General features: G+C 44.3%; 1 pseudogene across 1 annotated transcript in view; it reads left to right on the top strand.

The window, feature by feature from the left end:
* The window catches only part of LOC148517817 (RING finger protein 112-like), a 199,526-nt pseudogene that overhangs the window by 119,333 nt on the left and 60,542 nt on the right, over positions 1-19,651 (top strand). The window lies entirely within an intron of this gene.

Genomic DNA, 19,651 nt, shown 5'->3' with positions numbered 1-19,651 from the left:
AGCCCCACCTCCTGTGCATCCAGCCAGCCCCACCTCCTGTGCATCTATCCAGCTCCACCATCTGTGTGTCCAGCCAGCCCTCTGCAGCACATGTTGTTTTATACTACACATAAGTACACAGCACCTTACTTCACAAGTCTACTTATCTTGCTGATGTCATGTTTGGTAATTTGTACAATATGGTTGTCTCTCCAGATGTCCAAGTCACTTGAAGAAGAAAGAAAGAAATTAGAGGAGGTAATGGAGTTGCAATAATGTATATATACACTGATATACTGTATACACTTCTCTGAACTCACCCTTTATCGTAGGTAACTTCTCTATCCAACTAATGACACCACTAACCCTGCTGCCTCCAAACTTCTCCCCCTCTTCTCCTTTTTTGGACTCTCTTGATGAACTACTTACCCCTCCAACAACAGTGGTCTCATTTTCAACTTGGACCTCACTCAGCTCTGTGCAGTCGCTGAATACAAAAACGCCCACCTCGCTCTCTATGGCCACCTCCTCTACTGCAGCTATTCCCATACCTCTACCCCTCCTAAGTCTTCTCTTTCTAGACAGGACATCAACATGATTTATCACTCCAGTTTCTCCTTCATCTTGGTCTCACTTTTCTTCCCCATCTCGATCATCTCCTGCCCTGACCAGGCTGTCTCCATCTGTAAGCATGCGCTCACTTCTGCCCTTGAATCTACTGCCATATCTACTACTATCTCCTCCTGTACCTATGACCTCTCCCTTTCTTTTTTTTATATTTGTATTTAAGCAATGAGTGTTACCTGTACAATAATAAGCATATAATAAAAACATAGAATGACAATCAATAGTCACTATTCTTAAAGGTTGAAAATAGAATAGAATATCAATGAATACAAAGGATCAATAAATTACAGTTATCTGTTTTAAAAGTTATGAAGGAAATTAAATTACTCGCCTCAACTAGGCGCGCCACATTTAAATCACAAGTGCAAAGTGAGAAGGTCAATCTTAAACCACCTGTGTGGTGAGAGATATATTCTATGGAGTACAGTATGTTCAGGAACATCTCCATGTACATTACAGCGGACAATGACCTGTACGACCTAAGGTGAGCTTTGAGTAAATCCTCTACTTGTAGACCCGGAATTTGGGATGACCAGACTATGAGACCTTTATAAAATTTGGAATGGTCCAAGGGAATCTGTAGTGTCTTATAAACTAGAGAGATGGCCCCTCTACCAGAAGGTTGTTGCTGAAGCAGCTTGTCCAGTGAGTTATCCCAATCATTTGGAGATAAACATCTGCTAACTAAACTGATGTAATGTTGGGTTAAAAGGAATGCCATTGGGTGTCCAGGGAGCACTGGATATTTCTCAGATGCCTCCTGCAATGTGAGAGGCCGACAGAACTCTGCATTTACAAGCCCTTCTTATGTGTTTCCAGGTAAACCCCCTTATGTGGATCCAGCCAGCCCCCCTTATGTGCATCCAGAAAACCCCCTTATGTACATCCAGCCAGCCCCCATTATGTGCAACCAGCCAGCCCCCCTTTTGGGCATCCAGCCAGGCCCCCATATGTATGACCAGCCAACCCCAATCTCTGTGCATCCAGCCAGCCCCACCTGCTGTGCTTGCAGCCAACCCCACTTGCTGTGCATCCAGCCAGCCCCCCTTTTGTGCATCAAGCCATGCCCCATATGTAATGTATGTCCAGCCAGCCCCACCTTCTGTGCGTCCAGCCAGCCCCTCTTCTGTGTGTGTTCAGCCAGCCCTCATTATGTGTTGACAGCCAGCCCTTCTTATGTGCATCCAGCGATCCCACCTTATGAGCATCCACCCAGCCTCACCATCTGTGCATTCATTCAGCCCCACCTTCTGTGTGTCCAGCCAGCTCTCTGCAGCACATGTTGTATTATACTACACATAAGCACACAGCACTTTATTCCATAAGTCTACTTATCTTGCTGATGTCATGTCGGGTAATTTGTACAATAATGTTGTCTCTACAGATATCCAAGTCACATGAAGAGAGAGAAAAGAAAATACAGGAGGTAATGGAGCTGCAATAATTATATATATATACATATATATATATATATATATATACTCTGATATACTGTATTCACTTCTCTGAACTCACTCCTCTTCCTATGTGACTTCTATATCCAACTAATGACGCCACTAACCCTGTTGCCTTCAAACTTCTCACCCTCTCTTCCTTGTTTGGCCTCTCTCAAAGGACAACATACCCCTCCCACTACATTGTCCTTATCTTCATCTTGGTCCTCACTCTAGTTATACATAGGTTCTGTGAAATGATGCAAAAAAGCTCCCATTTTGGTGTTAGGGGTAGATAATTAGTTAGATATTCCACAGAATATGTGCAAATGTGTACCCAGAATTGGTGTATCGTAGGACATGCCCAAAGATGATTCAGCAGATCTGCTAAGGCATGCCACACTTAAAACACAAGTGCAAAGATCAAACTTAAACCACCTGTGTGTTGAGAGATATGTTCTATTGAGTACAGTATGTTCAGAAACATCTCCATGTACATTACAGAGGACAATGACCTGTACGACCCAAGGTGAGCTTTGAGTAAATCCTCTACTTGTAGACCCGGAATTTGGGATGACCAGACTATGAGACCTTTATGAAATTTGGAACGGTCCATGGGAATCTGGAATGTCTTATAAACTAGAGAGATGGCCCCTCTACCAGAAGGTTGTTGCTGAAGCAGCTTGTCCAGTGAGTTATCCCAATCATTTGGAGAAAAACGTCTTCTAACTAAACTGATGTAATGTTGGGCTAAAAGAAATGGCATTGGGTGTCCAGGGAGCACTGGATATTTCTCAGATGCCTCCTGCAATGTGAGAGGCCGACGGAACTCTGCATTTACAAGAGAGCCAATATTGATCACTCAACCTATTCTCCACACAGTAACAGGATATCTGGCTCATCCTTTCTGAAAATCAGGATTGGAAACCAAGGGAAGAAACAGAGTTTTATGAGCATTTAGATTTAGCTTGTGGCGTAACACATTGCGGACTGATTGCTGCAATTTTATGAGTCCAATGCGTGGTTTGTGGCCCTGCTATATGAATCACTGAAACAAAAATTGTAGCTGCTGGATATCATTGGGGGTTAGCATAAAAGGCAAAACCTGAATCAGGCACAGCAAGTGTGGGAAAAACTCCAATTTGATAAGATTTACCCTTCCAACATATGACAAGGGCAAAGACCTCCAACCCTCCAGCTCAGCGGACACTCTGCGTATATCCAATGTGTAATTGAGGTCATAAAGAAGAACTGGCTTTCTAGGTATTGTGATTCCCAGGTGGGAGCCTCTATGCAAAAGACATTGGCTAAATCATTAGCATAATATCGCAGCAACAGGATTTGCATGCACCTCTGAAACAGGCTCATAGTACCACATGTTCATCATTTAACCACTGGGGGCACTCTTTCATTGCAGTTTGGGTACAATATAATTGTAGAACTAGAGAGGAACCGGTATGGTTGGTGCTTATTCTTGTGTATGTAGAGATGCAGATCAGAATGGCCTATGGCTTTGTATATGTTGCTTAGTTCATAGTATCAGGAAGGGGAATAACTTAAGAGCTGTGCGTGGATGAGGTCACTGATGATGAAACTCATTGTAGTGATATGTTTCATGCAGCCAGGGCTCATCCCTTCCCCTAATACCTTATTCTGTGTCCAGCCAGCAGCTATTATGTGCATCCAGCCATGCCCCTTACTGTGCATCCAACCAGGCCCCCTTCTGTGTGCTTATCCAGCCCTCCTTATGTGTTTCCAGCCAGCCCCTTTTAAGCCCTCCTTATGTGTATCCAGCCACCCCTCCTTATGTGTATCCAGCCACCCCTCCTTATGTGTATCCAGTCACCCCTCCTAATGTGTATCCAGCCACCCCTCCTTATGTGTATCCAGCCACCCCTCCTTATGTGTATCCAGTCACCCCTCCTAATGTGTATCTAGTCAGCCCCCCCTTATGTGTGCCCAGCCAACCCCCCTTATGTGTGTCCAGCCAACCCCCCTCATGTGTGCCCAGCCAACCCCCCTTATGTGTGCCCAGCCAGCCCCCCTATGTGTGCCCAGCCAGCCCCCCCTATGTGTGCCCAGCCAGCCCCCCCTATGTGTGCCCAGCCAGCCCCCACTATGTGCGCCCAGCCAGCCCCCCCTATGTGTGCCCAGCCAGCCCCCACTATGTGCGCCCAGCCAGCCTCCCCTATGTGCGCCCAGCCAGCCCACCCTTCTGCACGCCCAGCCAGCCCCACCTTCTGCGTATCCAGCCAGCCCTCTGCAGCACATGTTGTATTATACTACACATAAGCACACAGCACTTTATTCCATAAGTCTACTTATCTTGCTGATGTCATGTTTGGTAATTTGACACTATTGTTGTCTCTACAGATATATAAGTCAATTGAAGAGGTAAGAAAGAAAATATAGGAGGTAATGGAGTTGCAATAATATAGAAAAAATAAATAAAATATATATATATATATATATATATATATATACACACATACACTCTCATACACTCTCATACACTGCATACACTTCTCTGAACTCAACCCTCTTCCTATGTGACTTCTATATCCAGCTAATGATACCACTAACCCTGTTCCTTTCAAACGTCTCACACTCTCTTCCTTGTTTGGCCTCTCTCAAAGGACCACTTACCCCTCCCACTACATTGTCCTTATCTTCATCTTGGTTCTCACTCTAGTTATGCATAGGTTCTGTGAAATGATGCCAAAAAGCTCCCATTTTGGTGTTAGGGGTAGATAATTAGTTAGATGTTCCACAGAATATGACCTGTATGACCTAAGGTTAGCTTTGAGTAAATCCTCTACTTGTAGACCCGGAATTTGGGATGACCAGACTATGAGACCTTTATGAAATTTGGAATGGTCCAAGGGAATCTGTAGTGTCTTATAAACTAGAGAGATGGCCCCTCTACCAGAAGGTTGTTGCTGAAGCAGCTTGTCCAGTGAGTTATCCCAATCATTTGGAGATAAACATCTGCTAACTAAACTGATGTAATGTTGGGCTAAAAGGAATGCCATTGGGTGTCCAGGGAGCACTGGATATTTCTCAGATGCCTCCTGCAATGTGAGAGGCCGACGGAACTCTGCATTTACAAGAGAGCCAATATTAATCACTCAACCTATTCTCCACACAGTAACAGGATATCTGGCTCATCCTTTCTGAAAATCAGGATTGGAAACCAAGGGAAGAAACAGAGTTTTATGAGCATTTAGATTTAGCTTGTGGCGTAACACATTGCAGACTGATTGCTGCAATTTTATGAGTCCAATGCGTGGTTTGTGGCCCTGCTATATGAATCACTGAAACAAAAATTGTAGCTGCTGGATATCATTGGGGGTTAGCATAAAAGGCAAAACCTGAATCAGGCACAGCAAGTGTGGGAAAAACTCCAATTTGATAAGATTTACCCTTCCAACATATGACAGGGGCAAAGACCTCCAACCCTCCAGCTCAGCGGACACTCTGCGTATATCCAATGTGTAATTGAGGTCATAAAGAAGAACTGGCTTTCTAGGTATTGTGATTCCCAAGTGGGAGCCTCTATGCAAAAGACATTGGCTAAATCATTAGCATAATATCGCAGCAACAGGATTTGCATGCACCTCTGAAACAGGCTCATAGTACCACATGTTCATCATTTAACCACTGGGGGCACTCTTTCATTGCAGTTTGGGTACAATATAATTGTAGAACTAGAGAGGAACCGGTATGGGTGGTGCTTATTCTTGTGTATGTAGAGATGCAGATCAGAATGACCTATGGCTTTGTATATGTTGCTTAGTTCATAGTATCAGGAAGGGGAATAACTGAAGAGCTGTTCGTGGATGAGGTCACTGATGAAACACATCGTAGTGATATGTTTCATGCAGCCAGGGCTCATCCCTTCCCCTAATATCTTATTCTGTGTCCAGCCAGAACCTCTTATATGCATCCAGCATGCCCGCCCTTCTGTGCATCCAGCCAGGCCCCTTACTGTGCATCCAACCAGGCCCCCTTCTGTGTGCTTAGCCAGCCCTCCTTATGTGTTTCCAGCCAGCCCCTTTTAAGCCCCCTTATGTGTATCCAGCCAACCCCGCTTATGTGTATCCAGCCACCCCTCCTTATGTGTATCCAGCCACCCCTCCTTATGTGTATCCAGTAACCCCTCCTTATGTGTATCCAGTCAGCCCCCCCTTATGTGTGCCCAGCAAGCCCCCCCTATGTGCGCCCAGCCAGCCCACCCTATGTGTGCCCAGCCAGCCCCCCCTATGTGCGCCCAGCCAGCCCCCTCTATGTGCGCCCAGCCAGCCCCCTCTATGTGCGCCCAGCCAGCCCCCTCTATGTGCGCCCAGCCAGCCCCCTCTATGTGCACCCAGCCAGCCCCCCCTGGGTGCGCCCAGCCAGCCCCCCCTGGGTGCGCCCAGCCAGCCCCCCCTTCTGCGCACCCAGCCAGCCCCACCTTCTGCGTATCCAGCCAGCCCTCTGCAGCACATGTTGTATTATACTACACATAAGCACACAGCACTTTATTCCATAAGTCTACTTATCTTGCTGATGTCATGTCGGGTAATTTGACACTATTGTTGTCTCTACAGATATCCAAGTCAATTGAAGAGAGAAGAAAGAAAATACAGGAGGTAATGGAGTTGCAATAATATAGAAAAATTATATATATATATATATATATATATATATATACACTCTCATATACTGCATACACTTCTCTGAACTCAACCCTCTTCCTATGTGACTTCTATATCCAGATAATGATACCACTAACCCTGTTCCTTTCAAACGTCTCACACTCTCTTCCTTGTTTGGCCTCTCTCAAATACCACTTACCCCTCCCACTACATTGTCATTATCTTCATCTTGGTTCTCACTCTAGTTATGCAAAGGTTCTGTGAAATGATGCCAAAAAGCTCCCATTTTGGTGTTAGGGGTAAATAATTAGTTAGATGTTCCACAGAATATGACCTGTAAGACCTAAGGTGAGCTTTGAGTAAATCCTCTACTTGTAGACCCGGAATTTGGGATGACCAGACTATGAGACCTTTATGAAATTTGGAATGGTCCAAGGGAATCTGTAGTGTCTTATAAACTAGAGAGATGGCCCCTCTACCAGAAGGTTGTTGCTGAAGCAGCTTGTCCAGTGAGTTATCCCAATCATTTGGAGATAAACATCTGCTAACTAAACTGATGTAATGTTGGGCTAAAAGGAATGCCATTGGGTGTCCAGGGAGCACTGGATATTTCTCAGATGCCTCCTGCAATGTGAGAGGCCGACGGAACTCTGCATTTACAAGAGAGCCAATATTAATCGCTCAACCTATTCTCCACACAGTAACAGGATATCTGGCTCATCCTTTCTGAAAATCAGGATTGGAAACCAAGGGAAGAAACAGAGTTTTATGAGCATTTAGATTTAGCTTGTGGCGTAACATATTGCGGACTGATTGCTGCAATTTTATGAGTCCAATGCGTGGTTTGTGGCCCTGCTATATGAATCACTGAAACAAAAATTGTAGCTGCTGGATATCATTAGGGGTTAGCATAAAAGGCAAAACCTGAATCAGGCACAGCAAGTGTGGGAAAAACTCCAATTTGATAAGATTTACCCTTCCAACATATGACAAGGGCTAAGACCTCCAACCCTCCAGCTCAGCGGACACTCTGCGTATATCCAATGTGTAATTGAGGTCATAAAGAAGAACTGGCTTTCTAGGTATTGTGATTCCCAGGTGGGAGTCTCTATGCAAAAGACATTGGCTAAATCATTAGCATAATATCGCAGCAACAGGATTTGCATGCACCTCTGAAACAGGCTCATAGTACCACATGTTCATCATTTAACCACTGGGGGCACTCTTTCATTGCAGTTTGGGTACAATATAATTGTAGAACTAGAGAGGAACCTGTATGGTTGGTGCTTATTCTTGTGTATGTAGAGATGCAGATCAGAATGACCTATGGCTTTGTATATGTTGCTTAGTTCATAGTATCAGGAAGGGGAATAACTGGAGAGCTATGCGTGGATGAGGTCACTGATGAGGAAACACATTTTAGTGATATAATTCATGCAGCCAGGGCTCATCCCTTCCCCTAATACCTTATTCTGTGTCCAGCCAGCACCCCTTATGTGCATCCAGCCAGGTCCTCTTCTGTGCATTCAGCAAGCCCGCCCTTCTGTGCATCCAGCCAAGCTCCCTTCTGTGTTCTTAGCCAGCCCTCCTTATGTGTTTCCATCCAGACCCTTTTAAGCCCCCCTTATGTGTATCCAGCCAACCCCCCTTATGTGTATCCAGCCAACCCTCCTTATGTGCATCCAGCCAGCCCCACCATCTGTGCGTCCAGCCAGCCCCACCATCTGTGTGTCCAGCCAGCCCCACCATCTGTGCATCCAGCCAGCCCCACCATCTGTGCATCATGCCAGCCCCACCATCTGTGCGTCCAGCCAGCCTCACCATCTGTGCGTCCAGCCAGCCCCACCATCTATGCGTCCAGCCAGCCACACCATCTATGCAACCAACCAGGCCCCCTTCTGTGTGTTCCTCCATCCCTCCTAATTTGTTTCCACCCAGCCCCTTATATGGGGGCAGAAAGATGGTGTGCGCTGTGTTAAAATAAGGATAGGGAATGTGATTTTGTAAAATATCATTAAACAGTTCAACAAAAGTAGGGGCCATATGAGGTTGGAGTATCTTATAAAATTCCTTGGACAGACCGTCAGAACCTTATGACTTCTGAAGGCCAAGTTGGAAAATGGCTGCAGTGAGCTAAAAGGATGACTGGTATGCTAAAAGATTCTGACTGTTCTGAAAGAGGTTGGGCAGATGCACCTCTTGAATGAATTTATCATGCTGCTCTGAATCAAATATGGGTGCTGAATATAGTGTAGTAAAAGTAGACTCAAACTGCCCCATAATACTATGGGAGTCATTTAACAGCTCACCATTCTGGGGATGTCTGAGCGCATTAATAAAACGTTTGTGAGATTTGGTTTTGGACATTGTTGCTAAAAGATGACCGGTTTTATTACCCCATTTATAATATTTGAATATACTAGATCCAGTTAAGCCTGGGACAACAAAAATTAATTCAATAGTTGCTAAGCTTAGGTGTAATTAATCAAGGATTAATCTGATGGGGAGGCTATGTGATTCTGCAAGGCATAAGTTAATAAGTTATATAATGTCTGGTATTCTGCATGTGTTTTCTTTTATTTTCTCGATACATAACCTATTATGTGGCCACCAATACAGTTTTGGATGACGCCCAGAACATGGTGGGATTATTGTCCATGTAATTCATTGGTTGGAAAGTTCTGATCTATAAAGATAAACTGGAAAGCGCCATCCTCTTTGACCTCCAATGTCACTGAAGTCGGGGCATGGTCAGAGACCGCACTATTATGAATGTCAGCCCCTCTAACCTGCATGAACAAGGAGTCAAATGTTAAAATGATTATATTCAAGACCATGACTTGTGAACCCCCAAATAAACTGTAAAGGTCCTGTCTGTAGGGTTTAGAAAGCACCAGATGTCCATGAGCTGGAGGGTGGACCTCAGAAGTTGAAGTTGTTTCCAAATGGAGGAAGCTGGGTAATGCGGGATAGGTTGTTTAGCCAAAAGTAGTTTTTGTCTGCATTCAGGTCCCTGCCTACGATAAGAGGAAAGTTGCCACGCGGAGCTAAAAAGTGCATAAGGACCTGTAAAAATTCAGAAGTTGCATTGTCAGGACTCAGGAGCATACATGTTAATTAAGTTATAAGTGGAACCCAATATTTCAACATCGAATTGGAGGTAATGGCCGTTGGGATCACCACTATATTTAACTGAAAGACTTTATGAAATAATATTGCTACCCCCCTGGTTTTTCTATGATCATTGGCTGAAACACAGATACTAGATATAGAGAACCAGGTACGCTAATTAGTTGAGTGTCAGAATCTCAATTAGCTGCTGACCTCAAAACAGGGAATTTCTGCCTATATCCCCAAAAGGGCTGCACAGAAAAAAAAGAATGTTTAAAGGGTCTGCGCTAGGATTTATAAAAACTTAGAATAAATATAATGTACCAATGCCAATGTGCTGTTGCAAACAATTTATTGATAAATATCTAAATGATTGATTGACTGTAGTCAAATTGTATATAAATAAATAAATGGGAAAATGTGCGCTTTAGAAATTAAAAACAAGAAACAACATACTCTTATTGCTTAAACACAATCCACCTGTATTAAAAACAATTATTGGTCTCATACCAGCTTTTTGTAAAGCTGTAAAATACCAGTCTCCCATGTGCGCACCCTCCAGAGGATTAGTTGTGACCTCTGATCAAGGGGTCCATGGGTGCATGAGATCTCTTCAAAAGTGGGAGAGCCAATTGTTGGTGTAGTCACACCTGTACCGTTGCCACAAGCCGGAGCTGAAAAGTCACGCTGAGTGGGTGAGCCTGATCTCCTCCACTGTTCCACACTTACCGCTGCCGAAGCCGCAAGTCACGGCAGCAGAGAGAGTGTGTGGCTGCCCGAAAAAAGCTCACCTGCCGTGGATGGTCTGCAATCAAAAGGGATCCGGTCAGGCGTGCTGATATTAGCAATTGCAGTGGAGATCTCGCACAGATGACACCAGATGGCTGTGAGGATCTCGGCCGGCGTACTGGTACATTGGCAGAGACAGGTGTATAGCAGTCAATCACAGGCTTGACGCATTTCTCCCCTCTTGCGGGGGTTTTGTCAAAAGGAAGTATGCATGTTCATTAACAGGGGGTAGTTTAAATACCCCTCCCAATCAATAAACATTGCTAAGTAATTAAGATACATATGTGTTGTAATGACAACAATGTCTCAATCCAGCACATTGGCAATTTGGTAAAAAATAAATAAATAAATAAAAATATATTTGTTTATTTTTCATATAATAGAAAGAAAATTATACATTTATATATATATATATATATATATATATATATATATAATTTAAAAAAAAAGAGGAAGAAAAATGCACATTTGTATAATTAATACATTTTAGAGAAATATTGGAAAACTAAAGATTACAGCCTTGAATTGAATAGAGCTCAAAGGTATTACATTCTAAAATATCTTGCTCCAAATTGACCAGGCGTTCTCAGGCCCAAATACATAACAATATTCTCATTCTAGTAACCTATCCTTATGACTTATTTCCAAAAATAAAATAAATATAAAAATATATAAAAAAATAATAAAAAAATAAATAAAAAATTATTATAACAATCCATTGAGAAGTGAATAATAAATCTAAAGTAATTATATACCAGACCCAAGGATAATATAATGTATATCATAGTAAGCAATATTCCATAGTAACACCCAACCCTAAACATGCACTAGAAATCTAGTTCAATGGTTTCATTAAGACCATCAGGGTAAAGAGTTCTCAAATTGTGTATCCAGAAGGCTTCACGTATACACAATCTGCTAAATCTGTCCCCTCCCATGCTGTTGGGAGTTCCAGACCTATTAGTTGCAAACCTGAATGACTAGCAGAAAAATTACATGATACACTATGTTTGACATTTCTATATGAGACCGATCTTTGTTTTTAATACAGGTGGATTGTGTTTATTTAATAAGAGTATGTTGTTTCTTGTTTTTAATTTCTAAAGCGCACATATTTTCCCATTTATTTATTTACAATCTGACAATCATTTAGATATTTATCAATAAATTGTTTGCAACAGCACATTGGCATTGGTACATTATATTTATTCTAAGTTTTTATATATCCTAGCGTAGACCCTTTAAACAATCTTTTTAATTGGCTGAAACACACTGACACAGCCACGGGCTCTAAAGGTGCGTACACACTACACGATATGCTCCCTGAGCGATATCGTGTAGTGTGTCCCCGGCAGGCTGTGCTCAGTGTCGTTCATGACATTGAGCACAGCCGCTGAAGGATATCATTAACGATATCATTCAAGGCTGGGCTCTCTCCCCCATTCCCCAACATGCAGCAACCTGACGAGGTCGTCAGATTGTGCTGCATGTTCAGGCGATGGACAATGTCAGAAACGACCAGCGGGAGTGCGCATCGATGGTCGTTTCCGACATAACAGTGCACGATTACAGAGCGATTGCACAATTACGATGTCGTAATCGTGCAGTCGCTCAGTAATATCGCCCAGTGTGTACCCACCATAAGGGAGGAACCACTACCTGCTATCCAGTGTGTCTCTTGAAGGAAAGTATCTGAGGATGGAAGTTTTTAATGTGAACTCTTTTATGCTTAATAGGGTAGTTTAGGCCTCCCACGTTCCAGGTTAAGATCTTAAAGACCGAATTTGAGGAGGAAGGGATTGCCCCTGGAAATCCAGCAGCCATATTAACCAACTCCATTCCTAGGATGATTATGCAAGGTCAAAAACTCCCTAAAAAAAAACCACTCCCCATCCCAGTTAGCAGGGAGATAAAGGTGAAGGGAGACCGTGCAGGTGGTATATAGAGGTTCTGATGTAGAAGAGGAGGAAGCAAGCAAAACATACAATCAAATAGGATGAACACACAATGCCTATAACATTGTTTTCTTAATTTTCCAATCCGTAACAATAACCAAGCGAGCACCATCGAACATAATGGTGGTCGCAAGAAACAAATGGCTTTTTTTTAAGTAATAGAGAAATATGAGTAGCTCTAACTGAGTACACATCACCTTTAAGAAATGAACTATCTTGACCTTATCATGGTCAGAGAGGAGGAGAACTTCCCTGCCTAAGCATACGGGAGACATGTTCCTGAGCTGGGTCAGTAAAAAGTATGCCCATTGCTTTGGATTCTAAGTTTGGCCAGATACATCAATGCAAAGCGAGTATTGTTATCATGGAGTTACTTACAGACTTCAGAGAATTCCCTGTGTTTTTGTGATACTGACGCAGAGAAGTCTTGGAAGATTAAAATGCGAGCACTGTCTACCACCAATTGAGGGAGTTTACGATAAGCGAATGGAGAATGTGCTCTTGCATATGATAATCTTAAAATCTTGCTATAACTGGCCTAGGTTTATAGACAGCATCCTTTATGTCTGGGCCAATATGATTAGCTCTATCGATAGGGGGAAGCAAAGATTATCTGAAATGTAAAGTGCCCCAATTATTGAGCTTGTGAGGAATTCAGAGAGTTGAGAAACACATATGGATTTGGAAATTCCGATTAATCAGAGATTATTCCTCCTATGTCTATTTTCTAGGTCATCTATTTTGGCTTTGCATGGCCAGAACTGAGGTTATAAGATTGTCGTATGAATTTTGGAGTGTGTGGACCTGATTCTGAGTCGCTAACCCTTTGTTCTAGCAAAATAAGTCTTGTTGATTTGGCCTCAGTTTTCGTTATTGCAGTATCAAATAGCGTTTGTATGTCTCAAGTGTTTTCTCAGTTTGGGGCATAATACATTTTTTGACTTCTTGAACCATTTCTCTTACTGAAGGGTGCCCAAAAGGGGTGTATTCAAAGAGGGACTGGCCACCAAATCCACCTATGGGTGAGAGGGTGGGGATTGGATTTCCCCAATAATTTGTTAGCCCTTTTCTTTCTAGTGTTATCAGTACAGTAGATTGAGACAATTTATTAGAAGAATTCTTATGGATGTATTTGTCCATATTACAGTTCAAAAACTGATGATGGTGCAAAATGCTGACTGTGTAGTCACAGAAACTATGGTTCAATAATGAGATGGTGTTAACCTCTGCAAAACTGGAGAATATATAGAATTAACAAATGCCTCCGCTAAGTGGTAATAAGTAACATGCCCTATATCAAACAGTGGGATGAGGTTATAGAAATGGAAGTGCAGCTAAATAATCTGGTTATATAACACTGCAATAAGGGAAAAAGGCTGAAGAAGTCGTATTCAGTAGAAATATATGCTAAATACAGGGTAGTACAGGGCTGTCTTAGCAGTGCAGGCCCCTGGGCACAGCGATGCACTGGGGCCCCTATTAAACAATCCTCTACCAGGGATGAGATGCTATCGGTGGAGGCTGTGCTGGGGGGATGGGGGGTGTTGACTATCAACAGTAAAACAGCAAATACACCCCTCTCCATTGCATATAAATACCACCCCCTAGATGACACAAGCACTTACCTGGAAGAGGATGTGGTGTCCCTGCTGGGGCTGGGCTCCATGGCACAGGAAAGGAGAGGAGACTCAGGACTGAGGAGAGGATATAACAGAGTGCAAGAGAAGAGACTGGAGAGGAAGGGACGGGGACCCGGTGTTAGGGGGTGACATAACTAGGGTAGTGCGGCCGGTGCCATGGCACAGGGCACCGCAGGTCAGGGGGCACTGTTTGGGCCTGTCAATTTTCTGTGTACTATCATTCTCACTTGTAGCTTCCTCTTATTTCATCCCCAGCATCTCCTGGCCTCCCCTATCTCTTCCCTGGCCCTTTCCCATGAAGCCATGGCCCTTTTTCGGATATGCATCATATGTCACGATTTGAAAAATAAGGAAGGGGGGCGCCAATGCTCTTTCTGGCACAGGGCATCAAAAAATCTAGTTACAGCTCTGGGGGGCGGGGTCTCGGGCAGGGAAAGAAGTGTGCAGGTACAATATAGACAGATGAGGGGGCAGGGACTCAGGGGGAGGGTCTGGGCCTCAGGCAGTCTAGTAAATTACAGCCTGTTCGGGAAGAGCTGGAGTGTGGATAAGAAGGGGAGGGCCCCCCCCCTCCTCCTCCGTCCATAGAAACTCGGCATTTCCTTCTTCAGTACGGGCCATACAGCCCCCAGCCAGCCATAGCGCAAACTCTGAGTACTGTAATAATGAGTCAGTTTGACTCATTATTAGTACTGCCCTTTATTGTCATGGGCAATAGTTCCGCAACCCCTGCCGTCGAGCCACGTGATACCCCCAAGGCATTTCAAATGCTCTACGCATTTGCCTTGAATGCCTAGGACGGCTCTGTTGGCAGCTATGCGATGGGGGTAGGAGTGCTATCGGCCATAAGTCCTTGGAATCCTGGGGCCCTTGGGCAACTGCCCATTTTGCCTATAGGTAGAGATGGCCCTGGGGTAGTAGATACCCTTTACACAAAATAGTAATAGGTGAATGTTAAACTTATATCTATACCAAACAATATTTTGAAAAAGAACCAATAATTAGCTAAAATTACATTATAATAAACAGACATTTAAAATCAGATATCAATGATAGATAGGATGAAGCTTGGCATCTCATTAAAACAAGGATGCTGATGGAAAAGCTAGTCACTGGACACTGTCTAGATGGGATCAGCACTCCGGGGGAGATCGTGTGGGGAGGGTAAAGTAAGCCGGCTAAGCTGTGGACTTTGCTTATCACTTCCAACACTTACTCAGGGAACAGGGATATGAACCTCCGGTGATGGGGATTTTGAGGGTGATGCAAAGCAGCGATCAACTGCTGAGAAAGGGATAGGAGCAGGCACTCAGAATGCTGTGCTGATTTTCACGCCAAGAATATGGCAGTCATTAGAGCCACTTCTATCCGTGACCAGACCCCGGTGGATGAAATCTTCCCATGCCAATAAAGATTCCTCCTCACTAGCGTAATGTAATAAGGTAGATGTTAGCCCCAAAAGTCATTAGATGAAATGGATGTAGATAGGTTTTAAGAGCCTCTGCCAGGAGTACAGCTAAAATGCGCCCATTCCAGATGCCCACCCACCGGTAGTTGACCTCTCCCTTTCTAAGAAGTCTTACCTTCCATTTCTCATCTACTGCAAAACCTCCATCTCCTACCATCTCTTTGGGGCGCATTTACAGTATCAATGACCACTTTTACAAAGTGATCAGGGCATTCAGGTAACGCCGCTGATCACTTTGCAAAGAGCAATCTCTTCGGCAGGATCAGGGCCGGATTAAGGGCAGGATGACACGGGCAGTCGTCCCGGGGCCCCCACACATAGGGGGCCCCCACACACTGCCCCTGGCCACATCCCCATAATCAATTTTTTAAAATCTTTTAATGATGCCGAGGCCAGCAATTAGGCCCCGCCCCTCCCACAATTTGGCTCCGACCCCTTTTCAAACTGACAGGGCTACCTCCTTTATCGGCTCCTCTGCTCCTGTCCTTTCTTCTCCACCCACACACAAGGGATCTGCTTCTTCTGCTCTGTCAGTGGGCGCAGTGAGCACCAAGGAGGAAGCACAAGCAGTACACTGCAGCTGGAAGGTAGGGGGGTGCCTGGGTGCTGGTAGTGTAGGAGGGGTGTCTGTGTGTTTTTAGTGTAGGAGGGGGTGTCTGTGTGTTTTTAGTGTAGGAGGGGGTGTCTGTGTGTTTTTGGTGTAGGAGGGGGTGTCTGTGTGTTTTTAGTGTAGTAGGGGGTGTCTGTGTGTTTTTAGTGTATTAGGGGGTGTCTGTGTGTTTTTAGTGTAGGAGGGGGTGTCTGTGTGTTTTTAGTGTAGGAGGGGGTGTCTGTGTTTTTAGTGTAGTAGGGGGAGTGTCTGTGTTTTTAGTGTAGTTGGGGGGTGTCTGTGTGTTTTTAGTGTAGGAGGGGGTGTCTGTGTGTTTTTAGTGTAGTTGGGGGGTGTCTGTGTTTTTAGTGTAGTAGGAGGGGTGTCTGTGTTTTTAGTGTAGTAGTGGGGGTGTCTGGGTGCTGTTAGTGTAGTAGGGGTCAGTGTCTGTGTGTTTTTAGTGTAGGAGGGGGGGTGTCTGGGTGCTAGTAGTGTAGGAGGGGGGTGTCTGTGTTTTTAGTGTAGGAGGGCGGTGTCTGGGTGCTGGTAGTGTAGTAGGGGGGGTGTCTGTGTTTTTAGTGTAGGAGGGGGGTGTCTGTGTGTTTTTAGTGTAGGAGGGGGTGTCTGCGTGTTTTTAGTGTAGGAGGGGGTGTCTGGGTGCTGGTAGTGTAGGGAGGGGGGGTGTCTGTGTGCTGTTAGTGTAGTAGGGGGTTGTCTGTGTTTTTAGTGTAGGAGGGGGTGTCTGGGTGCTGGTAGTGTAGGAGGGGGGTGTCTGTGTGCTGTTAGTATAGTAGGAGGGTGTCTGGGTGTTGGTAGTGTAATAGGGGGGTGTCTGGGTGTTGGTAGTATAGTAGGGGGGTGTCTGTGTGTTTTTAGTGTAGGAGGGGGGTGTCTGGATGTTAGTTGTGTAGTAGGGGGGCGCCTGGGTGATGGTAGTGTAAGAGGGGGGTGCCTAGGTGCTAGTAGTATAGGAGGGAGTGCCTGGGTGATGGTAGTATATGAGAAGAGTGTCTGGGTGATGGTAGTGTATCGGGGAATATCTGAGTGCTGTGAATGTAAGAGGGTGATTGGGTTATGCTGTGGTGTCGTTAGTGCATGACAGAGGAGGGAAGTAATTGGTGAATGAGGGTAGTATTTGGGTATATACAGTATCTGTGCTAAAAAAAAATATATATATATATATATATATATATATATATATATATATAAATATGCAAATGGATATATGTTGACTGGAATTTGAGTTGCTGGCACCATGGTCTTTTTAACTCTATCTAATGGAGTGCTGACCTAATGGGACTTGTTTATATATATATATATATATATATATATATTATAATTTTCAACTATTATTGATAGGGTCCCCCACATGTTTGTTGCGCAGGGGCCGCCACAGACCTTAATCCGGCCCTGGCCAGGATGTATCATCCGGGACATGCAGGGACACAGCCTCCGAAAGGAACCCATCCCTGGGATGTCTCTGGAGAGTGGCTGGCTACTGCTGGGGGTGATGCGCATGTACATATGCCATAGCCAGGGAGGGATCCAGTGGATCCCTCCGCCAGCTAATAGTGCGCACTTTAGCCCATAGGCTACAGTGGCTAATGCTGTCTTCAGGTGGCATTAGTTGCGGGGGCCAATATCTGCAATACATGGCATTCCGGATATTGATACATTTGGCAGCATCGCATCCCCCATATAAACTTATGGGGGAGGCAGCTTCCAGCAGCATGGGAGGGATCACAGCAGGTATCGGAGATATACTGTACTGTATGCTGCGGTCCCTCCTTAATACATCTGGGGCATACTTAGTATTTGAGGTAAACACCCGAAAACATGTGTTCTCAGGGATTTTACCACAAATACACTTTGATAAATGGGCCCCTTTGCCACCTATAAATCCTACCCCTCTTTTCCTATCCCCTATGCGCATTTGATGTTGGATTCTATAAAAAAAAAAAAATTTGTTTCCTCCATGCACCAAATCTCACCCAATTGAGTTATGTAGTTATTTTCTAGGGTGGTCAGTAGGGTTCCCAAAAATATTTTGTTTGAACTCTTTAAGGAGATTAAGATTTTGGTCTTAAATAGAGGAGTGCTGCTGCTGATGATGACCCCTAATTTGTGACTTGAAACAGGAAAAGAAAGCAAAAAGGGGATTATTTATTCATGTTCAGCCTAAACCACCTCATACCTGCACAAAAGCTTCCAAGATCTCTTTCACAGAAAACACTCCTCCTCCATTATGTACATTCCACAGGAAACACTCCTCATCCATTATGTACATTCCACAGGAAACACTCCTCCTCCATTATGTACATTCCACAGGAAACACTCCTCATCCATTATGTACATTCCACAGGAAACACTCCTCCTCCATTATGTACATTCCACAGGAAACACTCCTCATCCATTATGTACATTCCACAGGAAACACTCCTCCTCCATTATGTACATTCCACAGGGAACACTCCTCCTCCATTATGTACATTCCACAGGAAACACTCCTCCTCCTCCTTTATGTACATTCCACAGGAAACACACCACCTCCATTATGTACATTCCACAGGGAACACTCCTCCTCCATTACGTACATTCCACAGGAAACACTCCTCCTCCATTATGCACATTCCACAGGAAACACTCCTCCTCCATTATGTACATTCCACAGGAAACACTCCTCCTCCATTATGTACATTCCACAGGGAACACTCCTCCTCCATTATGTACATTCCACAGGGAACACTCCTCCTCCATTATGTACATTCCACAGGGAACACTCCTCCTCCATTATGTACATTCCACAGGAAACACTCCTCCTCCTCCATTATGTACATTCCACAGGAAACACTCCTCCTCCTCCATTATGTACATTCCACAGGGAACACTCCTCCTCCATTATGTACATTCCACAGGAAACACTCCTCCTCCATTATGTACATTCCACAGGAAACACTCCTCCTCCATTATGTACATTCCACAGGAAACACTCCTCCTCCTCCTTTATGTACATTCCACAGGAAACACACCACCTCCATTATGTACATTCCACAGGAAACACTCCTCATCCATTATGTACATTCCACAGGAAACACTCCTCCTCCATTATGTACATTCCACAGGGAACACTCCTCCTCCATTACGTACATTCCACAGGAAACACTCCTCCTCCATTACGTACATTCCACAGGAAACACTCCTCCTCCATTATGTACATTCCACATGAAACACTCCTCCTCCATTATGCACATTCCACAGGAAACACTCCTCCTCCATTATGTACATTCCACAGGAAACACTCCTCCTCCATTATGTACATTCCACAGGGAACACTCCTCCTCCATTATGTACATTCCACAGGGAACACTCCTCCTCCATTATGTACATTCCACAGGGAACACTCCTCCTCCATTATGTACATTC

This window comes from Taudactylus pleione, unplaced genomic scaffold (assembly GCF_031769625.1).
Source record: "Taudactylus pleione unplaced genomic scaffold, aTauple2 ptg000209l, whole genome shotgun sequence".
Classification (NCBI taxonomy): Eukaryota; Metazoa; Chordata; class Amphibia; order Anura; family Myobatrachidae; genus Taudactylus; species Taudactylus pleione.
The sequence above is the reverse complement of the archived record's forward strand: the minus strand, read 5'-3'. Positions and strand labels throughout refer to the sequence as shown.